Below are 27617 nucleotides of genomic sequence, written 5' to 3' on the forward strand. Positions count from 1 at the left end.
GTTACAGAAGGTCGACTACTGTAGGAAGAGTCTTTATCTAGTTGGGCCTGAAGTTCTTCTTCCTGTTGCTGCTCATTGTGTAACATTGTTTTGTACTGCGTAAAGTTCACATCGGTGATAGTCCTTTCATTTGCTTTGAAAGCATCTTCATAGCACTCATAATTGTCTCGTATGTCTTCCTCTTTTCTCCATGGTTTGAAAAGTTGTAACAAAGACATGTAATATAGTTCTTTCTGTTGAGGAGTTTTTAATGACAATTTCACAAACTGTGTTTGTTAAGTTTCACTAAGCTCCCTTCACAACCGGTCACTCTATATATACGTTTCCTTTAATCGGGTTTTACATTATTTTTGTATGCAAAGTTGTGTGCTATGTGGTATGGACACATGCTTTCCAGAGTGGTACTCCTGTTTGGATAGTATGTGTCCAGTAAATTGTTTTTTAGAATGTCCTGGCTGTTGCAATCTTTTTTGGCAATTATTTCTATGTCTTTGGCTGTTGTCTGATTTTCCATACAAAGCAGTGCCGGTTAAACAATCTGCTGCTTCATAGACCCCACATTCTCTATGAGAGAGTATTTTCATGCCTAGGCTGTACAATTTCTGTGATAATGTTTTTTCTGATGCTAGGTCATCCAAGAGGTCTTGAAGCTCTGTTTTTTCTGCCTTTGTTAAGTAGGCTGTAACATATCGTGCAACAGCAGTTGAATTGTCTGCAATGTACTGCACATCTATGTTTGCATATCATAAAAGGGCAATGATTGCATTGTAATCATTGATATATTTTGATTCTTCCCCTCTTTTTATGTAATACGTGTTTTTAGGTGATTTACCTGTAACACTATGTTGAACCGAAGACATGAAGTTGTCTACTTCACCTATTTCTGTAACTGGTCTAGGGAAACCAAAGCAGCATTTGGTGTAGTATTTATCTTTCTTTTTGTATTTGCGGCAACAATATTTGCCACATTTTTGTCTTTGAAATTGTAAAATCTGCCCATGCAGCTCACTATGTGTCTGTTGTGAAGGGATTTCACATGTGACATATTTTTGGATAAACTGCAAAACAGTGCTATCACTGTCGTGCCCAAATTTTGGTGCACCTTTGATCCATAACAGCATGTGAATATGTGGTGCTCCTCTTGCTTGATATTCTTTTCTCCAAAAGAAGTGTTGCACTTCTCCAAGGGGAGAAACAGTTTTATTGCAAATAAAGTGTAGCATTGCAATGAATCGATGATGGAAATATCTTGAGACATTAACTGGATCTAGAGAGCAAAGTTCTCCAGGTGTTAATTTATCTATGTTGTTTTTGTTGCTGTTTGCTATGCATAGGAACTCATGTAAATCTTCCCATGCATATTCTGCACAACTTAGCGTAACAAACCAAGTTGGTGGTCCAAGGTTTCTCATCATGCAACGAACATCGCCGTGCCGTTTGAACCAGTATTCCTTTGTACCACGCATGTTTGCCAACACATTTGTTATACTTGATTGTAACACCTCATCTTTTTCTTGTACTTTTGTATTAACTGCGTAGCTGACATATTTTGTAAGTTCGTTCCAGATTTAAGAATGTGTGCAACTCCATAACATAGTGTTGCTAATTCTCTTTCATAGAGTAGGTGGAATATGTATTCAACATTTTGACTAAATCTGGGATCTTGTGAATACATTTGTAATGAGCGGTATTCAGATGCCCCAATCTGAGTGGGTCTATCATCATATCTTCCCACTTTGCCAGTAGGGAATAGCAGTGGGAAAGCACGTGCTTCTATACTTTTTTCCCAAATACTCATTGGTGACCCTTTGGTTTGTGGCATTAGGTAAGTTTCTAGTGCATCATCTATGCTTTCATTGGAATGCAATGGATGAATTGTGTAATGGTCCAAAAGAGTGGATACTGTAGCTGGATCCAGAAGTTCGAATTGTCCAGTTTCTGATGGCTCTTGAAATATTTCAGTTGTTTGCTTTAAGCTTTCATCAATATTTATTTCTTTGTAGCACTCATTATTGTCTTTTAGATATTGCAATGCTTGTCTAACTTTGTGTAAGTCCACTAATTGTTGCCATTTTTTTGTCCTTTGTTGGTACTCCATTTACCAAGACTATTAAAGAATGCTCTATTTAACGTTCCACTCCTAGAGTGTGTACATTTTCCGTTAGATCTAATGGCAAGAAAACTACTTTGCCACAAATGCCTTTCACCAATTCAATGATATTTGTGATGTCATCTTTGATGTCCTGGGTGTTAGTCTTAGCAATGCACGTAGATGGTGTGAGTTTTGGTTGCTTAGCTTACTATAATGGGGGAATGTGCACTGGTGTTTGGTTGCACTGTGAAGTATAAAATTCCTTTAGTGAACTTTTTTCACTGAGTGTACATATATATGTATGGCAGGGAAGAAAAAGAAAGGGGCTAAACAAGTGATGTCGTCATTGATGTCAGCATTGACATTTGAGAAGACATCTTTCATGGTCGGGGTGTTAGTGGTAGCAGTACACAGAGGTGGTGGCAGGGTTGGGGGCTTAGTTTACCATAACTGTCGGATTTCAGAGGTTTTCCGTTTTAATTTGAAGCATAAAGGGGAGGTGGAAAGTTTTTTTTAGTGAAGTGTACAGGTTTTTGTTAGGGCAACTTAACCATAACATACTGACTATATATATATATATATATATTCAGTGAAAAAACTTTGTTAAAGGGACGTTATGGTTAAGTTGCGCTACTAAACAACTATGAAATTCAGTGAAAAAACTTTGTCAAAGGGACGTTATGGTTCCAAGTAAAACCGAAAAAACCTTGAAATTCGCCAGTTATGGTAAGCTAAGCAACCATAACTCGCGCCACCACCATGCACTGCTAAGACTAACACCCAGGACATCAAAGATGACATCACACATGAAGACAGACATGGGGCATGAGGGGGGGTGGGGGGCAACAGGAGAGAGACACGGGGCATGAGCAGGGAGTGGGGGGCAACAGGAGACATACACGGGGCATGAGAGGGGCGTGGGGGGCAACAGGAGACAGACACGGGGCATGAACGGGGGGTGTGGGGGGGAACAGGAGACAGACATGGCACATGAGGGGAACAGGAGACAGATACGGGGCATGAGCAGAGGGTGAGGAGAAAAGGAGACAGACACGGGGCATGAGCGGGGGTAACAGAAGACAGACACGGGGCATGAGCGGGTGGTGGGGGGAGGGGGAGAGAGACACATTGGGCAGGAGCGAGGGTGGGGGGAGGGAGAGAGACACACGGGGCATGAGCGGGGGGTGGGGGGAGGGAGAGAGACACATGGGGTATGAGCGGGGCATGAGCGGGGGGTGGGCGGGAGGGAGAGAGACACATGGGGCATGAGCGGGGGGTGGGCGGGAGGGGGAGAGACACATGGGGCATGAGCAGGTGTGGGTGGGAGTGTGAGAGACACACGGGGCATAAGCAGGGGGTGGGTGGGAGGGGGAGAGACACACGGGACATGAGCGGGGGTGGGGAGAAGGGGAGAGACACACAGGGCATGAGCGGGGGGTGGGCGGGAGGGGGAGAGACACACGGGGCATGAGCAGGGGTGGGCAGGAGGGGGAGAGACACAAGGGGCATGAGCAGGGGTGGGGGGAGGGAGAGAGACACACGAGGCATGAGCGGGGATGGGGGAAGGGGAGAGAGACACAGGGCATGAGCAGGGGTGGGGGGAGGGAGAGAGACACACGGGGCATGAGCGGGGGTGGGGGGGAGAGAGACACACAGGGCATGCGCGGGGTTTGGGGGGGATGGAGAGAGACACACGGGGCATGAGCGGGGGTGAGGTGGAGGGAGAGAGACACACGGGGCATGAGCGGGGGGTGGGGGAAGGTGGGAGAGACACACGGGGCATGAGCGGGGGGTGGCGGGAGGGAGAGAGACGCACGGGGCATGAGCGGGGCTGGGGGGGTGAGAGAGACACATGGGGCATGAGCGGGGGTGGGGGGGAAGGTCGAGAGACACACGGGGCATGAGCGGGGGGTGGGGGGATGGATAGAGACACACGGCGTTCGTGTGCAGGCGGCAGATCCCGCTCCTCGGCCCTCCGCTGGCCACCTTGTGCCGATGGCGTGAGCAGGAGGCTGGAGGAACAGGGGAGACATGGAGCATGAGTGGGGGTGGGGGGACAAGAAGGACACACAGGGCATGAGCGGGGGTGGGAGGAACAGGAGACAGACACAAGACTTACTGTGCAGGCGGCGAGGAACAAAGATGGTGGGCGTCTCTGAAGCCAGACGCACTGCACGCTTTCACCGCATCCAATGAGAGAGCACGTCAGATGTCCGCGGACATCACGCAAGCTGCTTACCCAATCACCGTCCTGTCCGCGGAGCGAACAGGGAAGTGTGTCCGCGAAGCGAACACAGATATCACTAATTTGTTTCACTTACATTATTGTCATTTTTTTAAAAAACTACTGGACGGATTTACACCAAATAAAGCAAAGCAAGCTTTCGGGACCAAGCCGCCGCTCCTTCCGCAAATGTGTGTAAATCCGTCCAGCGGTTTGGGCTGTAGGCGTGAGCAAAGTCTTTTCCCATTATGTCTATGGGAAAAAAAACATTTTTGGGACCCCCCTATAACTTTGCCCCCCCTGGACGAATCCTCACCAAACTTTGCAAAAAAATTCAGAGTGACCCAAATACTTTTTTTTGCAAAGTTTGGTGAGGATTCGTCCAGGGAGAGCGAAGTTATAAGCTGCCCAAAAAGTGCTCTTCCTATGGAGACACCAACTTAACCATAACTACATGGCCACTACAAAGTTTGGTGAGGATTCGTCCAGGGGGGGCAAAGTTATAGGGGGGGTCCCAAAACTTTTTTTTTTCCCATAGACTGAATGGGAAAAAAAATTTGCTCACGCCTACAGCCCAAACCGCTGAACGGATTTCCACCAAATTTGGACCAGGAGCAGCGGCTTGGTCCCGAAAGCGCACTTTTGCAAATTAGGTGAAAATCCGTCCAGTAGCCGTCCAGTAGTTTTTTTAAAAATGACCAAAAAGTAGGTAAAAAAAAATTAGTGATATCTGTGTTCGGTTCGCAGACACACTTCCCTGTTCGCTCCGCGGACAGTGTCCTGATTGGGCAATCGTCTTGCGTGATGTTCGCGAACATGCAACGTGTTCGCTGATTGGACGGCGTGGAGCGTGAAGCGCGTCAGATTTTTTGGTAGCGCCCGCCATCTTGGATTCGCGGACGTCCGCGGACAGCGCGGTGAAACTTTGTTCAAAATGTGTATTTTGTAGAGTGTGTTGGTGTGTATGAGTGTTTGGGGAGGATGGCAGTGTATAAGATAGGATGAAAGTTGTGTTTTTTATGTGTTAGACATTCTTTTTGTGTTAGATTTGTTTGCAGACATCACGGGTGTTCTGAAATGTTCTAAATAAACTGACTGGGGGGTGTTCTAAGGACTCAATATGTGTCCGTTTTGTTCGTAAGCAAAGTGAAACTGTTCTAAGAACACTCACGCTGTCTGGGGAGTGTTCGTAGGGGGTGTCCTGAGCGGGGTGTCCTGAGGACGCTGTCCGTATTGTTCTCTGTCAAGTTGAATGTGTTCTAAGAACACCTGCGGTGTCCTGAAATGTTCGCAAATAAACAAAATGGGGGTGTTCTGAAGACGTTTTTGAGAACACTCCCGGTGTCCTGAAATGTTCGTAGGGGGTGTCCTGAGGACGCTGTCCGTATTGTTCTCTGTCAAGTTGAATGTGTTCTAAGAACACCCGCGGTGTCCTGAAATGTTCGCAAATAAACAAAATGGGGGTGTTCTGAAGACGCTTCTAAGAACACTCGCGGTGTTCGGGGAGTGTTCGTAGGGGGTGTCCTGAGGAAGCTTTCCGTATTGTTCTCTGTCAAGTTGAATGTGTCCTAAGAACACTCGCGGTGTCCTGAAATGTTCGCAAATAAACAAAATGGGGGTGTTCTGAAGACGCTTCTAAGAACACTTGCGGTGTCCGGGGAGTGTTCGTAGGGGGTGTCCTGAGGACGCTGTCCGTATTGTTCTCTGTCAAGTTGAATGTGTCCTAAGAACACTCGCAGTGTCCTGAAATGTTCGCAAATAAACAAGATGGCGGTGTTCTGAAGACGCTTCTAAGAACACTCCTGGTGTCCTGGAATGTTCGTAGGGGGTGTCCTGAGGACGCTGTCCGTATTGTTCTCTGTCAAGTTGAATGTGTTCTAAGAACACCCGCGGTGTCCTGAAATGTTCACAAATAAACAAAATGGGGGTGTTCTGAAGACGCTTCTAAGAACACTTGCGGTGTCCGGGGAGTGTTCGTAGGGGGTGTCCTGAGGACGCTGTCCGTATTGTTCTCTGTCAAGTTGAATGTGTCCTAAGAACACTCGCGGTGTCCTGAAATGTTCGCAAACTAACAAGATGGTGGTGTTCTGAAGACGCTTCTAAGAACACTCGCGGTGTCCGGGGAGTGTTCGTAGGGGGTGTCCTGAGGACGCTGTCCGTATTGTTCTCTGTCAAGTTGAATGTGTCCTAAGAACACTCGTGGTGCCCTGAAATGTTCGCAAATAAACAAGTTGGTGGTGTTCTGAAGAAGCTTCTAAGAACACTTGCGGTGTCCGGGGAGTGTTCGTAGGGGGTGTCCTGAGGACGCTGTCCGTATTGTTCTCTGTCAAGTTGAATGTGTTCTAAGAACACCCGCGGTGTCCTGAAATGTTCGCAAATAAACAAAATGGGGGTGTTCTGAAGACGTTTTTGAGAACACTCCCGGTGTCCTGGAATGTTCATAGGGGGTGTCCTTAGGACGCTATCCGTATTGTTCGTTGTTAAGTTGAAAGTGTTCTAAGAACTATCGCGTTGTTCTGAAATGTCCGTAGGGGGTGTCCTAAAAACGGTGTCCGTATTGTTTGCTGGCAAGTTCAAAGTGTTCTAAGAACACTCACATTATTCACAGACATTAAAAGTTTCCCATAGATCATAGTTGAAATGTTTGACTCTATGGATGTGATATGCTGCGGTGGTTGTTGCCAGGGCATAGAGTCTTGGGTGCATGGCCATTTGGCCATGCACCCAAGACTGTATGCCCTGGCAACAACCACCGCAGCATATCACATTCATATTTGCTTATAACTTTGGGTGAAAAACAATTGTATGGTTCTCTGTCAAGTTGAATGTGTCCTAAGAACACTCGCGGTGTCCTGAAATGTTCGCAAATAAACAAGATGGTGGTGTTCTGAAGACGCTTTTGAGAACACTCCCGGTGTCCTGGAATGTTCATAGGGGGTGTCCTTAGGACGCTATCCGTATTGTTCGTTGTTAAGTTGAAAGTGTTCTAAGAACTATCGCGTTGTTCTGAAATGTCCGTAGGGGGTGTCCTAAAAACGGTGTCCGTATTGTTTGCTGGCAAGTTCAAAGTGTTCTAAGAACACTCACATTATTCACAGACATTAAAAGTTTCCCATAGATCATAGTTGAAATGTTTGACTCTATGGATGTGATATGCTGCGGTGGTTGTTGCCAGGGCATAGAGTCTTGGGTGCATGGCCATTTGGCCATGCACCCAAGACTGTATGCCCTGGCAACAACCACCGCAGCATATCACATTCATATTTGCTTATAACTTTGGGTGAAAAACAATTGTATGGTTCTCTGTCAAGTTGAATGTGTCCTAAGAACACTCGCGGTGTCCTGAAATGTTCGCAAATAAACAAGATGGTGGTGTTCTGAAGACGCTTCTAAGAACACTCGCGGTGTCCGGGGATTGTTCGTAGGGGGTGTCCTGAGGACGCTGTCCGTATTGTTCTCTGTCAAGTTGAATGTGTCCTAAGAACACTCGTGGTGTCCTGAAATGTTCGCAAATAAACAAGATGGTGGTGTTCTGAAGAAGCTTCTAAGAACACTCCCGGTGTCCTGGAATGTTCATAGGGGGTGTCCTGAGGACGCTGTCAGTATTGTTCTCTGTCAAGTTGAATGTGTCCTAAGAACACTCGCGGTGTCCTGAAATGTTCGCAAATAAACAAGATCGTGGTGTTCTGAAGACGCTTCTAAGAACACTCGCGGTGTCCGGGGAGTGTTCGTAGGGGGTGTCCTGAGGACGCTGTCCGTATTGTTCTCTGTCAAGTTGAATGTGTTCTATGAACACCCGCGGTGTCCTGAAATGTTCGCAAATAAACAAAATGGGGGTGTTCTGAAGACGTTTTTGAGAACACTCCCAGTGTCCTGGAATGTTCGTAGGGGGTGTCCTTAGGACGCTGTCCGTATTGTTCGTTGTTAAGTTGAAAGTGTTCTAAGAACTATCGCGTTGTTCTGAAATGTTCGTAGAGGGTGTCCTGAAAACGGTGTCCGTATTGTTCGCTGGCAAGTTCAAAGTGTTCTAAGAACACTCACATTGTTCGCGGACATTAAAAGTTTCCCATAGATCATAGTTGAAATGTTTGCCTCTATGGATGTGATATGATGCGGTGGTTGTTGCCAGGGCATAGAGTCTTGGGTGCATGGCCATTTTAATATGTGTGCAACTCCGTAACATAAAGTTGCTAGTTCACTTTCAAAGTGTAGGTGGAATATGTATTCCACATTTTGTCTAAATCTGGGATCTTCAGAATACATCCGTAATGAGCGGTATTCTGAAGCTGATATTTGAATACGTCTATCATCAGACCTTCCTCCTTTGCCAGTAGGAAAGAGTAGAGGAAAACACGTGCTTCTATACTTTTTTCCCATATACTGATTGGCGATCCTTTTGTTTGACGCATTTGGTAAGTTTCCAGTACATCTTGTACGGTGTCATTACAGTGCAAAGGATGAATTGTATAATGGTCTAAAGTATTTGATATTGTAGCAGGATCTAGTAGCTCAAATTGACCAGCTTCTTGTGTTTCTTGAATTATTTCAGTTGTATCTTTCAAGTTTTCTTCAATATTAATTTCTTTGCAATATTCATTATTCTCTTTAAGATATTGGAAGGCTTGTCTAACTTTAAATAAATCTACCAGCTGTTGCCATATTTTGTTGTCTTTTGTAAGTAGTCCATTTACTAATATAATTAAAGATTGCTGCATTGGACGTTGCACTCCTAGAGTATGCACATTTTCTTTTAGATTTAATGGTAAATAAACTACTTTTCCACGAATGCCTTTTACCAATTCAGAGGGAGGTAATATTGCTGTTTTGGTTGAAGGCGTATTATTGCTTGAAAGGGGTGTACTGTTTGAATTATGATGCTCTCATATAAATTAAGTTGTAGAGGTTTTGGTACTGGGTATAATTCCAAATTATTTGCGATAGAACGTGAAGGAGTTTGGTTGTTGTCAAGTTTTGTAGTGCAATAACTGCAAAGTATTAAGGGCTCAGTTATTTCATATTTGTTTTCTGCTACAAGGTAGAGAACTAATTCAAACCATTTAGAATCTTCATTGTCTTCTATTTTGTATGATTGGTCCACAGTTTTTGTGTTACTTTTATAAAAAATTCTACGGCAACATACACATACATGGTTTGGTACTTCAGCTGATGTACTTTTAAATTTTAGTATTTCTTTTTTGTATGTGTTTAGCAAAAGGTTGCCATGTGTAGAATTGTTGCTTAATTGGTTTAAAGCTATTTATTCTGTAAATGGCTTTCACTTCCAAAATATTTTTTCTGGATATAGTGAATTTCTTCAAGTAGGTCTTTTGCTGTACCATGTAGAAGGATGTTATTTAACTTTGCTAGTGCTAAAGCAGGACTTTTAGCATAGTACAGTTTATAGACTAGATTTCTTATAGTTGAATGATGTGTTGCTATCCTTTTGATATCATGGAAAGTGGTTTTACAAGTAGGTCCTGTAATGCAGGCCAATGAATGTCCTTGTAGTCCTGTGTACTTGCGCACTGGACAGGCATCTATATTTTGCAGTAATTTAATTTTGATTTTGTCTTTGCTTTTTACATATTTATTGAGGAATTGGCGTTAAGATTTGAAACATTGTTTGGGAATGTTACTCATTGATGTGCATGGCCATTTGTACACTAGACGTTCTGATTCAGTTGAATGGAGGGGTAATTCTAAGTTTTCAGGGCATATTTTTGTAAGAAGTACTTCTTGTTCCATTATGGTATTATTCACTTTTTCATAACCTCGACCACTGCTATGTATGGCAATTGTATTCATTTGCTTTTGTTTGTACGCATCTTCATTAAAATATGGTTCTGTGCTTGTAGTGTGATTCCATTCACCTCCGCTGATACTTAAGAAGTTCTTTCTGTTGATATTTCGCTTATTGAGAAGTCTTTTTTTGTAATTTAGTTATTAGTTTTGTTAGTAGTTTAATTTTGTTTAACAGTAAAATAAATACATTTCTTTTGAGAAGAATTGCACTGTCCATCAATGCTTCTTAGATTAATTTCCTACGATAGGTTTTAAGCTTTGAACCTGATTTCTCTCCTGTTTTTATAAGATTTTGAAGGACTTTGTGGCGGTATATTTTGGCTAAAATACTTTTCTTGGTATGCTTACTTTGCACTATATTAAAATTTGAAGAAGTAGTTTTATCTGTACTGATAGCTGATTTTGTGTTAATTGTTTTTTGGTTTGTTTTACATTTTGATAGAGGAAGCGAAGTTGTTGTACTTGAAACTTCTTGTGTTTCACTAAATGATTGTATTAGCTGTTTTGTTTCAACTTTTTTTTACAAATTCTGCTAGAGATGGATGCTTATGTTGGACACCTTTATTTTCATTTGCTCTACTTTTGCGTTGCTTTCTACGGACTTGACTTTTGGTAGGCATTCTTTAGGGTCTGTTGAAAAAAATAAAGAAGATATGGGTTGGGGTGTTCTGGAATGTATGTGTGCTGTGTGCATGAGTGTTTGAGTAAGATGATAAAGATGTATGTAATGGTGTGTGATTGTGCATTGGGAACTAAAACTAGTAGGGATAGGTATTCTTGAAATTATGTGTTACTAAACTGGGGTTCAGATGACAAAAAAAAAGTAAGCTAGTGGTGTGGAAAAGTACAAATAGTAAATCTAATGTATACAATTAAAACAGTTGTTTGTTCTATAATATGAAAATTGTAGTGGTTCAGTTGGGTAATTTGTGTGTCCAAAAATAGAAATTTGTGGGCCATTCTGGCTGTAAATCGCTGTTTAAGACATGGACATTTTTGGACAAAATGGTACAAAATCTCTATTTTTAGAAACCGAAATAGCTCGTATTAACGTTATAGTATATTTGATTAATAATACAAATATTATGGTGATATTTTACTTACTTATTTTTTAAATTAACAGGTAACTTCTTAGTTTTTCTTTCTTCTTCAAATTTGGCTGCTTCTTTTCAGGAAACTGGTCTTCACTGCAATTGTAAAAGCTTCAAATTAGTAACTTTGTTTGTATATAGCACTGTTTTTAATTTAGATATTGATTTTTTTTAATTGAAATCCTCAGTGCCTTCTTTAAAACCATTAAACTAATTTATTTACATAAGATACATTGCATCAGTTCAGTACATATGATATGTTCTTAATGAACAAATTGTATTGAATGACTAACTGTAGCAAAAAAAAAATATCTTTACTATGTCTTGTGAAATTTATAATATATTAGTGAATACCACTATTTCTGTAAGTAAACTGTTCTAGGTAATAGCGCCTCAATCTCATGTCTAATTTAAAGTAATTAAGTAAATAAATAAATAAAAACAAAAAATATGAAATTGTATAAGTATTTTTATAAAGGTTGAAACATAGATTGTGTTTGCATGCAATTTTGTTTGAATATATGTAGTCTATATATTTCATTTAAAAAATGTTAGTTTAACATGATTTGAGTGTGTGTGTATAAAGAAAGTAAATAGTATAAAGGTTTATAAGTGATAGTTGATTTTAGGAAATTGAAAAAAGTACAGTAAATTCATTTTACAGATTTTACAAGGTAAAGGTCTGTTTGAAAATGTGTTCATCTACTATACAGAAAATATGCACACCTGAAGTTTGTGTTCATGCATATGGATATGCATGGAACTGCAAGTAGAAATCTTGAAGACTTGTACAGTATTTCTGGTAGATGCTGCTTGCCAATGATATGACACTTGTACTCAGAGAGATTCAGAGTACATTTGCAGTGCTGATCTATGATGATGCAGTTAGATGTAGAGGTCTTGAATGTGATTGGTGCATGGTCATGTGATTTTTGAGGTACATCCAATGAGGGAATGGCAGAGAGAGTGTAGTGGAAATGGTAGAAGGGCTGTCCATGTTATGATATGTCTACGGACATGGCGGTAGTTCGCGGACATCGGGAGTTACATCTGGGGATTTTTGGGTTCAGAAGTCATGCAAATGAGAATAAGCACTGAAAGGGATTGGTCAGGAGAGTTTGGTGGGTGTGTTGTGTCAGGAGAGATTTTCTCAGATACTCTTTTTGCTGAGAGAACAAAAGATAGCTATGGCTGTGTGTTTCAGAAAACAGATTGTTTGGATTTTAGGAGATTCGTGGATACATTGGTTGAAGGTGCATGCAGAAAGCTGTGGAGTAGCTGTAGATCTTGGATTCCCACATGTGGAAGTACACTGACATGGAGTACGTGGAATGAAGTGGTTGGACTTGCTACCTCTCTGTGCTACTTTGGAGACAGAGCAACATCCAGACATAATTGTAATTCATTGTGGAGGGAACAGTTTAGGACATATGACTGGAAGGTTTTTTGCAATTTGCTATGAAAGAAGGATTTAGGAAGGTTATGGACATGTTTCCTAATTCTCAAGTGATGTTTTCACGGATTGCGCAGAGACAAATGTGGCTTCGTTCTTCTTCATTTGGTCCACAAATGGAAAAAGCAAGGCGCAATGTTTGTGCCTTTCTAAGAAATTTTGGCATGTCTTCTTTTCACAATGAAAATATTATGTTTTGTAGTACATACATTTTTCAGAGAGATGGAGTCCATCTTACTTATGCTGGCAATCAGATTTTTCTGAGAAATGTACAAAATGCATTGCGACCTTTTTTGGAATTACAACAACGATTTTGAAGTAGATGTTAAGCATTTACAATTTTTGACTTACAAACACCACCCAAAGGCTCTTTTCAGAGCCACCACTTCTTTCCAGAGAAAATTACAATGTTTGTGATGGTTTAGCAACCCAATTTTTTTAATGTTCGCGAACTGTCTGCGGACTTCTAAAAAATACAAAGAGCCCTGCTTCATTTATTTTCACTTCTATTTTTTAACTGGGAAAGGCGGCTCTGAAAAGAGCCTTATTTTTTTTTGATTTTTGTAATTTTGTATTTTTTTTTGGTTTTTCAGACACGACACACTAGGAGAGGAGGGTAAAGGAAGGTAAAGGGGGGGACACCACCACAGGGATAAGAAAGGGCGAGCTGAGAGAGGAGATGTAGAGTGGGTTTTATTTGGGTAGTGAGCAGGTCTTCTCGTGCTCTGAGACGATAGTCTCAAAAGCACTCCGAAGTTGCTCCCCCCTGCAGAGTACTGTGTCACAGTACATACATACAACTGTGACCCTCGAAAGGTAAGGGTCATCAGCATTCTGTATGGCCTGTGAGGCAGCTAGAGAAAGACGCTGTCCCACAGAGGTGGTCCTTGTGGTGACAGGATCAGAAACAGAGGATGAAGTAGAGGAAATCAACCTGCTACTTTCTTCGCAAGGTACAACCCTGCGAATAGCCCCAGAGTGAAATTACCTCAGGTGTCGCTTCATAGTAGTGGTCCCAAAGCTGTACTTACCGTGCTTCCCGCGACTGAGTATCATTTTGCACTCATTGCAGGTAACACGGTTCGCACGAGCCTTAGGAACATTACCATGAATGGTAAATAACTGCCACACCCAAGACTCACGCCTAGTGCGGGTAGTAGGGTTTTCCTCTACCTCATTCTCATCATCCTCTTCTTCCTCCTCCGCATCCTCACTCCTGTTCCCCTCTTCAGGCCCTTGGGGAGGTGGTGGTGGAGGGGGTGGGGGTGGTGCTGAAGCAGGTGCAGCACCAAGTGGCAGTTCAGCAGCCAAGGATGCCATCTCGATGATGGTGTAGTCTGCAGGTGGCAGCAAAAATGACTGTGTTATGAAGAATAGCCAGAAACACAATGGGAATAAGCTCTTGGGCGTGGTCTCTTATAGGGGTGCTTGCGCGCGGTTCGCGGACATGCGCACTGTCCGCGGACAGATCGAACACAAAAAAAGGATCGGAAAGTTTCAAAAGGTATATAGAAACTCAAGATTGCTATGTGGGACTTGTGCCATGGTGAGATTTTATTGAAAAATATTATGGATTAACTGAAAATGTACTTTTAAATTGTTCGGGGACACGAACAGTGTCCGCATTTCAGGACACACGATCAGCGTGGGCGCGGTCATATGATCCGTTCACGAACTAGTCTGCGAAGGAAGCGCCTGTCCGCAGGACACCAAGTGCACGGAGATTGGTTAGCGCATGCGCATTGATGTCCTACGGACACTGTTCGGGTTCTGAAGTAATTAAAAGTGCGTCACACGTGAGACGAACATTTCAGGACACTGCGTGTGTTCTTAGAACAGTTTAAAGTTGGTAGCGGACAGTAAGGACAGATATAGTGTTCTTCAGGACACCTCCATTTTCGTTTACGTACGAACATTTCAGGACACCAATAGCATTCTTTGAACAGTTTGAACTTGCTAGCGAACAGTACCGGACAGGTATAGTGTTCTTTAGGACACTTTAATTTTTGTTTGTTTACGAACAATTCAGGACACTCCGTGTGTTCTTAGTACAGTTTCATGTTGCTAGCGAACACTGTGAACAGTTGTACTGTTGTTCAGGACACATCATTTTTGTTTATTTACGAACATTTCAGGACACCAATTGTGTTCTTAGGACAGTTTTAAGTTGATAGCGAACATTACGGACAGATATAGTGCTCTTTAGAACACTTTAATTTTTGTTTCTTTACAAACATTTCAGGACACCACGTATGTTCTTAGAACAGTTTCAACTTGCTAGCGAACAGTACGAACAGGTGTGGTGTTCTTCAGGACACCTCCATTTTCGTTTATGTACGAACATTTCAGAACACTCGCACTGTCCGCGGACACTTTTATTGTTTTTAAAAAAAAAACGGAAACTATTCACAATACAATATAAAAATTAAACTTTATTTAACATATATTAATAATTTATGACAGAGAAGGTGAGGCAGAAACAGAAACAAAAACAGGAGAATTTGGGGTTTCAACATGATTGGTATTAGGTGAAGAAGGGATGGAAGTCTCATCAAAACGTTTTGGATTATGGAGAGGGTTTGGGGATAATTGACTGGGATATGGTGAGGAGGGACAAGTACATGTGGGGCAATGGTACGAGGTTTGTGGTTTGAAATGATTTTCTACAAAAGTTTTTAAATTATTAAAATTAGCCAACAATACATCATTTTTTTCTTCTATATTGTGAAGACTGTTATCCATAGCAGGGTTTTCTGAAGTGTTTTCTATTTTGGTATGCTTTGTACAAAAAAATTATATATATGTTAAATGTATATAAAAAAAAAAAAAAAATGGTTTATATTATAAAGTGTTCACCATTAGTTTCACTATCTTGTGACATGTGTTCATGTGGGAAATTGTTCTCTAGCCATTCCAGAGTACTAGACATTTCTGTGAGAAAAAAAAAAAAGATAATATATTTTTTAATCTAATACAGAAAGTTTATAAATATATGAGTAAAATGAAGTACACTTACTATTTCTGGTAAGATAAGTCCATGTATTCAGTGGGTCTGGTCTTGTTCTCAGTTCTGTTGTGTCTGTGAGGTAATTATGTTGGAAGCCAATTTATTTTCTTGTGGTATATTCCATTTCAGAACATATTGTATTTAAATGAATGGTTAGTGTGTTACATATATGGGTTACATTTCTTATGTATTAATATATATAATGTGTTTGTGTGCTGCTTTTTGAATTTGTTAAATGTTCCTATATTATGATATAACAATCAAACATACCCCCCCACCCCCCCACAGTTTTTAGGTAGTGGTACTGTTCTCCGAACATGTCCGCGAACATTAAATAAGTTTGCGGACATCAAGTTCATAAGAAGAGATCTAGTCAGTTCCATATGACATTTAAATAAAGTCAAAGTCATTATTGTTAAGTTGTGCTACTAAAAAACTATGAAATTCAGTGAAAAAACTTTGTTAAAGGGATGTTATGGTTAAGTTGCGCTACTAAAAACCTATGTAATTCAGTGGAAAAAACTTTGTTAAAGGGATGTTATGGTTACGTTGCGCTACTAAAAACCTATTAAATTAAGTGAAAAAACGTTGTTAAAGGGACTTTATGGTTCCAAGTAAAACCGAAAAACCCTTGAAATTCGCAAGTTATGGTAAGCTAAGCAACCATAACTCGCGCCACCACTGTGCACTGCTAAGATTAACACCCAGGACATCAAATATGACATCACAAATGTCATTGATGACATCACTGATGACATCACATGTGTATGTACTTCTCATGAAATATGTGTAGAAGAGATTCTTATTATGTTGCGAAAAAAGTGTCAAGAATCATTGCAAGAAATATACCCTAATAAGTGCATTGAACGATGCATTGATATAAATAGCATCATATTATGGGGTTCTATCTAGTATACTAAGCTACTCATACAGAAACATAACATTGTGTGCAGCGTACAAAATGAAGGTATGATATTCGTAATGTTAATATGTTGAATAATGACATAATTGTTTTCTTAATAGATTTTTGTGTACTGTGAAATATGTAATAAGTAGCTAATAAAACCCATGTATTACATAATTGCATTACTATAGACAAAACAAAAAGACACAAGAACACATACCAATATGGGTATATACAGGGAAAGTGAAGTTAGCAAACAAGCACAAGTAGTAGCAGAAACAATTCATAACTTAACTGATTAGATTCATGCAAATAAATGATTGCTCTGTTTCAAAACTGCTATTTACCCTATGTATATGTATCACTTGATGTGATTGGACCCTAAGGAAAGTAGTGTGAGTACAATGTATACAAATATGACCATATACAGGGAAAGTACAGCCATAAAAAAAACAACAGAACGATCAGAAAGTGCTCATAAGTCTAGTGATTATCTTTATGCACAAAAAGGATTGCTGTCTTTCAAGCTTGTGTTTTCCCATATGTATATGTTTCATATGATGTGACTGTACTCTAAGGGAATTACTGTAAGAACCTACTAGAAGGATATGTCTACAAATAAAATAAAATCCTTAGTTTCTGACTGTTACTGAAGAAAACCATGTGGCCAGATATGTCAGCAAAAGAAAAAATAGTGAGCCAGACATGTGATGTCATCAGTGATGTCATCAATGACATTTGTGATGTCATCTTTGATGTCCTGGGTGTTAGTCTTAGCAGTGCACGGTGGTGGCGCGAGTTATGGTTGCTTAGCTTACCATAACTGGCGAATTTCATAGGTTTTTAGTAGCGCAACTTAACCATAACATCCCTTTAACAACGTTTTTTTCACTGAATATATATATATATATATATATATATATATATATATATATATATATATATATATATATATATATATATATATATATATATATATATATTATATATATATATATCAAAACCCCCAGAAATTCACCAGTTATGGTAAGTTTAGCAACCATAACTTGTGCCACCACTGTGCACTGTGCACCTCTAAAACTAAGACCCAGGACATGAAAGAAAGATGACATCTCAAATGTCATCGATAACATCACATGTCTGGGTCACTTGTTTTTTTTTCATGATTAGGCTATTTTTTTTTACTAACAATGAGAATTTCTAAAATGTATATGGTGCTATATATCTGCCCATTAACCTTTTTAAATGTTTTTAAAGTACTCTCCTTAGAGTTTAATCTGAGCTCACAGTGCCCATACATGGGGCAATAAGCATGCCTCAAACACACAATTCATTTGTGTGGCCATGATGATTAACTGTAATGTTATTGTCATTTTCTGGTGCTGTTTTTTCTTTCTTCTACTTTAGTTTCCTTGTATGTGCCTCTAATTGGATGCATTTTCTTTTGTATATGTATTTTTTCTACTAACACAAGTGTATGTTAATGTTTCAATTGTTACCTATTTATTCAATGTTTAACATTACTCAAAATATTTAAGGTAGCATTTATTATTTTACTATCAGAAATTACTAGATTAAACATATAATCCTTCTATTGTTCATGCTGCAACCATTGCCTACATGTATGCATGATTACATTCCTCTATTAACAACAGCACTCAAATATGATGTGTTTACATAAGGACATTCTTTAATACATTAATTAGTTCATGATAGGTCTGCTAATCACCCCTAACATCTTGTTATCAACATTATAACTCAACTACCTGTAGAAAATGTTTATTAAAAGGTAATTAATATCTGATGTCAACAATGATGTCATCAATAACATTTGTGATGTCATGTTTCATGGCCTGGGTGTTAATGTTAGCAGTGCACCGTGGCGGAGTGAGTTATGGTTGCCTAGTTTACCATACCTGGGTTTTATTAGTGCAACTTAACCATAATGTCATTCTAACGTTTTTTCAGTGAATTTCATGGATTTTTATCAGTGCACCCTAATTTCCTACAACTTACTAATATCATACTTACCCCAATATAGCAACATTTTTGTTCAATTTACAAAGGTTCTCTCTAAATCTCTGCCATTCCCCACCTTGTAGCATCATTATTAAAACTTCTATACACTTTTTGCAACTTTTTCCACTGTTGTTGTATTCGTCGACGTTTGCGGACATTTGTGACAGTGTCACGTGACCATGCATTCACGTACAGCATTATGACATGTTCGCGAACGCATCCTCACTTCTCAATCAGGTCCGTGCTTTGCCAACAGTTCGGAACTGCATTTTCCAGTTCCACTAGGAACTTTGAAGCTCAAAATGTACCCTTTCAAAGTTCCTAAACCTATTCTTACTCATTATCCATTAATAATCTAGCACACAGCACATACTTTGAAGAATATTAGCAAAACGGCTATTTATCCTAAAAGTGACATCAGCTATTGTCATCCCTGCTCCCCAAAGGCCACCACCAAGACTACCACCAGCTGGAGGAACTAGAAAACAAAAGAAGAACAATACTTCAAAACACAATGAAGGTGATCAAGAAGATGAGGTAGAGAAGTGCCTACCTCTAGCACCCAGAGAGAATCATGGGTGTGGCAGTTCTTTACGACTGTTGGTAATGTACCAAAGGCCAAAGCGAACAAAGTGAAATGCACTGAATGAAACGTTGTACTCAGTCGCAGACTACATGGCCAGTAATCCTATGGGACCACCTACATGCACTGCCACACTGAATCCAACCAGTACAGTGCTCTAAGGAAGGTTCTTGCTTTCCTAGGAAGTAGTAGGCTGTCTTCCTCTACCTCATCTTCCTCAACCAATACTGTAATCACACTGCCTACTTCTGTTGGACACAAAATCCCACCAGCTACCTTGCAGGTGATAAAAGAGGCTGTTGATCAATATCTTTCGAATACAACAGTACTCTGTATATACTGCAACACACCACTCTGCAAGGAGGAGCTAAATCGAAGTGTTTTTAAAGCTGTAATGAAGGCGCATGAGAAACACTGCCCCCTATGTTTATTTTTATTTGATTTGATTTTTTCAATTTGTAACACACATATCCCACAAGATAACCTGGCAGCGAACTGCATCTAGGCGCCAATGCATTTGTAATGAGCGAACATCTTTTAACTATGCCAAATGAATGAGAGAACTACGCAAACACATTTTTAAAAAATATTTCTGAAATATAGTTAAAGAATGTATTTGCCGTAGATGTAAAGAAAGGGAGTTCCAGATCAAAGTTTTCCCTGGTAATGAGAATATCAATTGTACCGCAGAATTTTGTGTGACCCGAAGACGCTGAAGTTGGTATTTGGGTATGCTGACCAACAGGGCATTAAAATAATACAGTTTGGTGTTTGGAAGAGATCCCTCCATGATCAGGCAGTCCCTCTCACAAAAGAGCAGGAGTAGAGGTTTTAGAAGTTTCATCTGTTAATAACAGGACTTAATGATCTGATGTACCTGTAAATTGCAACTCATACTGGATTGCCAAATAACACCAACATTGTTTACTGTCTGTGTGTAGTTGGCAGCCAACCTGAACAGGGTTTGACATGGTACTGAGTCCAACATGTTGGTAAATTTCTTTTTAGGAGCAAGGACAACACGTTAATGTGCGCTCAACTGCTTCCACTGGTTGTCTTAGTCGTACCTATATCTATGTGTCATCCGCGTATGAGTGGTAACGGAAATTGAACTGAGCAAACATGTTGAGTAGTGAGCGTATGTATAAAATAAACAATATTGGGGAAAATGATTAAATCTTTTGGGAAAAGCCTGTGTGGGTCCAACAATTATGGGAACAGCTTTGGACAGGTATGAGCCTGCCCTAACCTTTTGCTCATGATTGGATAGGAAAGATGTAAACCAGTGAATGGCTAAACCGGACTTCTTTGCCAGTGATGAGAGTCTTGTTTTAAGCATGCTAAAGTCCACAATATCGAAGGCTGCCGACAAGTCGAGCATGATCAGCATGCTGTTGTCACCTTTTTCGGCAGTCTCGAGGAGATCATCCCAGACAGTAAGTAACACAATCTCAGTCCCATGGCCTGCTCTAAACCCAGATTGATCAAGAATGTCATTTTCCTCCCAAAAAACTTGTAATTGGGATGTAAAAGCCTTCTCCAGGATTTTTGCTGGCCACTGCAGCCCCACAATGGGACAGTCATTAGCTAATACGTTCTGATCCAAAGTGGACCTATTTAGCAATGGAGTTAAGTAAGATGTATTTAGTTCATCAGAAACACAACCTTGCACAAGTGAGGCATTCACCAAGAACTGGATAGGTTTGCTAAGTGCATGAGCATGCTTCTTGGCCAAGTAGGCTGGGATGGGGTCATAATTATGAATAGTGGGTTTTAACTGTTCGATCAGGGATCCCTGTTTGATCAGGGATTCAATGCTCTCAGCTGTAACCTTAGATGGCCCCATGTAATAATGTCCCCGCAAAAATGTCTCCTGACAAAAAAGTTGCTGTTTTTTGCAGAGACATTATTACATTGAACATGTGGGGGACATCCCTGCAACCAGTCCCCATCCATAATGTCACCATATATAATGTTGCCAATGGCTTTTCCCAGAGACATTATGTATGGGGACATTATGTATGGGGACAATATTACCTGATGCCCATTAGAGGTAACACATGCACAACATCTTCCTCTGTCCACCAGCCCCTCCAAATTGGTGGTTGGTGCCTCTTCCCTCATTTCCCTCCCTACCTTACTTTCTGACCTCTTCTGCAAAAAAAACAACAACAAAAACACCACAAAAAGATTCCTTTGGGAACCACCTCTCACAGTTAAAAATAGAAAGAAAATATCTTATACACTCCATCTACTTTACATTCCTCAGTAAAGTAAAGTAGTTAGACTCATTGAGATTCTCCAACATTTCCATTAGCATTTTGCTATTTGCTATTTTCTGTCCAAATACTTTTCTCTAGCATAAAAAAACGACAATAAACAATGGACCTGTAGAACTATCTGCGGTCTCCTCAGTCCCCTTTACAGGCCATGGATCATTAAAAGACATGCATGTCATGTCCACACCATCACACAGGACAGCCATTCTAACCTTTTTTAACGTATATTTGTAACACTCAGTCAATGCCTGCTTTCAAACAGTCACACATACATCCATCAATCACTGACCCTATGAACATGTTAAGCTTCCACACACCAACTGCAACTCTAAAATTTTCTAGAAATCTTTTGCATCTGCATGTCCCTTACTCCTATAAATGCACACATGCATTGTGCAGTGAGAGAAGTGCATAAATAGAAGAGGCAGTACAGATGGACAAGTGCTCATGAGAACCCAGGAGGGAAGTGCCAAGCGATGCCAAGTTGGGACGCCAATGGCTAACTACTGGAGTAGAGGAGTCCCAAGGGCAGGAGGCATCTTATCTGTAACTTCCTTTTAACAATAGGTTTTTATAAGGGAAAATGTTTCATGATGTTACATCACTGTGTATAAGTTATTAATAATTCCTCTTTTCATATATATCAAAGAACTATAAACCTCTTTTAAGAAACATTGTTTGCATCACAAACGTATGTTTGTCGTTAACAGCAGTGCATGCTGCGGATGCAAACATGTTCACTTGACTACAACATAAGGCTCAACCATGACCATAGCCCCACCAAACCCCCCCTATTATTCATTCCACCTACCCTGCATCCTAGTTCAGTGGCCGCTATACCCTAATAATGTGATCAATGGCCAGTGCTCATAGATTGCAGCCATGGCCAGTCTCCAAATCCATGGGACATGGGCTTCAGCCATTTCGCATTCCCCAATAAGCAAATCAGTGTACACATTTACATTTGCTGAGGGCCAGGATCACTACCCAGATCCAACCTTCTATCACTAGTTTGTTTACTTACATTCTTACACTTATAAACACAAGACATGCTTTCAGGTCCTTGCTGATGATCTTCGCCCAAGTTTGTTGTGATCTAGTCTACCATTTCAGGCTGTAACCGCAAGCACAATATTTGTTCCCATTCAAACATACTGCTTCGGCCATTCCAGATGCCCCAATAAGCTAATTACAGTACACATTTCTCCTTGCTGATGGCCAGACACATTGCGCAGACATCAAAGATATGTCAATGCGTTGTGTACTTACATTTTCACACTTGCAAAAAAATAAAACATATTTGCAAAACCATGCTTTGACGTTCTCGCTGATCCTCCTTGTGCATATTTGCTGCAATCCCATCAAGCACTTCAAGCAGTACCCAAGAGAAGAATATTTTTTTCCTATTCAAACCTATCCCGATTTCAAAACACTTTACCACATAGCAGGTCCCTGGTGGCCATGGCAACTTTAACCCCATACCCAGTCTGTCGTGGTCACGGCCACTAGCTCGATAGTCTGTCCACTTCCCATGGCCACAGGCAGATTACTATTTGTTGTACCTACGTTAAGACACTTTTCAAAAAATTAGACACAGACACATTTTTGCGAAACCATGCTTTTGGATCCTTGGCAATGCTCTTTGCACAAGCTTGCTGCAAATCCATCCATTTCATATATTTTTATTTTCAAAATGTGTGCACAAAACATAGTCATACAACTTAGCCATATCATGACAAAATCCATCCAGACTTTGCACAAACATTCAAGGTTGGGTCTATGATCTTTCTGCTAAATTTTCTGCAGATTGTTAAAATGGCAACAGAGTTAAAAGCCACCTAAAAATGTTGAGACCCCCCTCTAAACTTGTCCCCTCTTGACGAAATCCCACCAGACTTTGCAAAAACAAATCTGGGTGTAAAATATTTTTTGCAAACATTTGTGCAGATTCGCCCAATGGCACCAAATTTATAAGCCTTTCAAATAATTTGGGACCCCCCTCTAATTTTTTCCCATCCTGGCGAAACAGCACCAATCTTTTCAGAACTATTCGGGGTCAGGTCCACCATGACATTGCAAGATTTCATGCATTTTCATTGAGTGGTGCCAAACTCATAAGCCATCCAAAAACTGCTTTTGATCATCCCTGTAATGCAGAAATATGCATGGATGTCCCCGGACATCTGAAATGTTCGCTAACATCACAGGGCTGTCCCTGAACATCCAGGCTGTTCAAGGTCTTTGGAGATGAACAAAATTCCTTTTGGTGCTTTTTAAGGCCATATCCCATTCGCATCACTCGCATACCCAGAGATTGTTTAATTAGTGTAGGGATGGAAATTAGCCAATCCCACCCCCCTATGTGCTTCCAAATAAAGCATATGAGGTAATGTAACCCACAAGGGGAGAGCAATCAGCATCACTGGGCACCATATAAAAGACTTCATAGCACATAAAAGTGGATGCTTAACACTAGAAATGTCCACACTCTGCGATGCCATTTTAAAATAGGCCTTAAATGACCCATGCTGCCCGCGTTCCCCACTCACAGAATCCATTTTCTACACAGCGTGCTGGCTCTGCTTGAGCCTTGTTCCTACGGAAGTCCACTTCCCTCTTGTCCCTCTAGTGTTGCAAATACTACATCTAAGCTAAACTGCCATTTAGCCTCTGACCCCCACCCAGCCAGACCAGGGATGGCTTCACATCACTAATCTGACCCTTATTTCCTCAGTTCTCTGATGAGCCCCTGACCCCCAGGTCCTCACCTCCATAAAGTGTCCGCCATAGATCTAAAGCCCACATGACTTTATTTCTCCCTAGCAGCAACATATGTTTCTAGTAACATGAGATACCGGGAAGGGTAAATCAAAGATCAATCCCAAAGATGTTAGGTGATGGGACTGCGGTATCAATGGAGCCCTGAATGTGTGGGTCATCATGACTGTATTTTATCCTCCCCTCTCCTGTGCTACCCAGGTGTCAGCCATAATAAATGAATAGTCTGTCTCAGTTGTTTAGTTTAGCTAAGAACCATTGTTTTTATGTACGTCCTGACCTTCCCCATGAGGATGAGCCCAGCTGACCCATGTGGAGCTAGATCGATGGAGAGAACCAGTCAATTATGGCCTGGCATCCCCTATGGAGCCGGCCCATGTGTAGGGTGCCTCCAATCAGGAGTACCAAGATGTCCTATAGGCGAATTACGCTTCCTGTGTTTATAACCCTTTGTTTTGTACAAGTAAAACTTTGTTATCCTTGGCTATCTCTTGGCCTATTTCCCTAGCGGGTTGTATTTACTCTGAGTGTGCGTATTGAGATGCATGCCTTCATATGGTAACCCTGAGACGTGATTCTTCAGCCCCCGTACTTGCAGCAATATCCAGGTGGCATCTGCGGATGGGCCATGCCCACCTACAGTGACCAGTCCCCCAAAACACGTGCGCAGCAGAAGTGGTCCTTGTGGGTATCAGCTTTGCAGAAAACTTGCCTGCTCGTTGGAGCCACGTGTGGCCCCAGGGAGAGGCCCAGACCTGTTGTGTATTCCCTGTGAATGAAAGATGTAGGAAGAATGTGGACACGTGAGTATAGATTGCAAGGAATAACAATGTCGGGGAAAGGGTATGGAGCCATTTGGAAAAGGGGAACACGCAATGAGTGATAGTGGATGGATGGACTGATTTTTTGATGGTTGAAGTTTTATGGCTCTTTTTTATTCATTTTTTTATGGAAGACATAAAAGAGGAAGGAAAGAGATGCCTCTTCATCTGAGGAGAGAAGGTGGCACCCACATTGCACTGTCCCGACCAGTGCAGGAGAATATGAATAAGGAGAAATTTAGGAGCCCCATATATGTAGAGTGCTTGGGAAAAAGCAGTGATTGCTGTTTGGCTTGTTATTTTAGTTTGTTGTTTTCAGTGTATTTCTTATATATATGGAGGAGACCCAGGAGGGGTGTGAATGGTGTGATTTAGAGGTGCGTAGAGAGAGTGTGTAGGGAGTGAATGGGGTTGTTCTAAGGGGAAGAAAAAAGTTAACGTGTTCACTTTTTGATATAAAAACAATCTTGACAATATATTGTTTTTTGACAACATTGGTTGACAGTAGAGAGAAAATTGTAATGTGCATGTAAGAAGGAGTACCAACCAACACTACGCCACTCAAGAGTGTGGGCTGATGGGGAGAACACTGTGCACACATAATGGGGACAGGCACTTTAGATAGATGACTACCATGGGGACAAGCATGCCCCTAATCCATATATGTAAGACTCTACCCCTGTACAATGACAACATAAAGAAATACCACAGCCAACGGGTCACAGAAACTAAAGGGAAGGGAAAGCCTCACTCCTCCTTGTGCCTTCAAACACTTGTGTATAGGCTTGTTATTGATGCCATATCATATCATATCCTGGCCAGATGGGGGTTCCTTTCGATAAGTGTGCGCTAGAACATATGTCAACGTACTTGACTTCTTAATACAAGGGAAGACCATTAAAGAACTGATGAGAGATATTGGACTTGTGGAGGATGTTTGAAGAAACAGAGGGCTCAAAAATGGGAGCGTGACACAAGACAAAGAGAGTGGGACTGACAGTGGGAAGGCGAGAATGGCGGAGAACAACCAAAGAAACTCTAACCCTTATTGACAAAACCAGCGGAGGGCTACACAAACCCGACCTATGTCTCCAGGGGAACACATTTTAGCATACCTGAGTACAGCACCACCCCCTCCATAGGCAGCAGCCCCCATGGTGTTCAGTCGCATGGGGGTGAATGCTAGAAACCTCGAAGTGGTGTTGTCCACCACACGCACCGAGTTAGCTACATTATGCGCAGCATGTGAGACAGCAAGGGGAGCAGAAGTGCTGATGTTGCCCCCAGGCACTCCTCCCATATCTCTGGAGTGGACAGTTGGGGACTTTCCATTTAGGATTGACAATGCACCCATAAGAGCTGTACACACAGAGAGAGAAGGGGGGACTGATAGCCTAGGGTATGGAAATCTAGGATCGGCAAGGGGGGGATGAGGAATATTCAAGCAATTTGGATGATACAAAGGAAGGAGCAGAGGGAGGGGATGAGAGAGCGCACCACACTACTCCAAGGGTTGAAAGCTTATGGGACGGAAGATTGAGGGAACGGTTTGAGAGAATAGCGTTAGCAAAAAAGAAGGGATGTGGTATGAAAATGGGAAAGAGGAAACCAAAGTTGCAGATGCCCTTAATTGACAAGGGTGCATGACGCCCTCATTATGGCCCGTGGGCACAGATGGACATTAACAATTTTCTCATATCACTTCCCCCACTCAGTGCAGGGGCGGGAAAATAGATTTACAAGTTCGAGAAACACAGCGGGGGTGACTCTCACAATAGGAGACATTAAAAGCCTGTTGGTATCAGCCGTAAGAGACCAGACAGAATCCACTTGGGTGAAGGTGGGGCACCTGGGAGTAACACAGAGCAATGATTCACATGATGGGGCCTCGTTCAACAACATTAGAGCATGTGTCTGGGATACAGTGAGGAGGGCCTTCCCCAGATACTCCCGATTTACAATCAATAATGCAATGCACAATGCGGGATGAGGAAGATGCTGATTAGTTCATTCTTTGGGTTCAGGAGATGCGAAGGGCGGAGACGGGCAGCACCTAGGACCAATCGATGTCCTAGATTTAGTTCATTGTGAAGTGGGGGCTCCCAAAGAAAGTGCAGAAGGCCTTGGACAAGAAAGTGTGGGTGGAAACAAAGGGTTGACCTGAGATTCAAAGCAGCATAGTGCACCATTGTAGGAGAATGAAAGAGCACGAAAAGGAAAATATTCAAAGATGACAATCAGAAGAAGCGAAAGTAGCTGCGGTGTCAGTAGCACCTCCCACAGAACAGACAGGCAACCATTGCCACACAGGTGAGGATGGCAGCAGCATAGGCAGACAACAAGCAAGGACAGTGGGGAGGAATTCAACAATACGCATGACCCCAATGGCAAGACGGGTAATCGAGAGGAAGAGGTGGGTTCTGTGGGCAAAGTACAGGGGTATTCGGGGGACAAGGACAGCGAGGTGGTCGACAGGCACAATGCTGGTCATGAGGAAGATGGGGTCACTTTGCTAGGGAATGTCGCAGTAGAATGGGAGGGAACTACAGTTACAATCGGTTGCC

This window comes from Ambystoma mexicanum, chromosome 5p (genome assembly GCF_040938575.1).
Source record: "Ambystoma mexicanum isolate Mex_15411 chromosome 5p, UKY_AmexF1_1, whole genome shotgun sequence".
Classification (NCBI taxonomy): Eukaryota; Metazoa; Chordata; class Amphibia; order Caudata; family Ambystomatidae; genus Ambystoma; species Ambystoma mexicanum.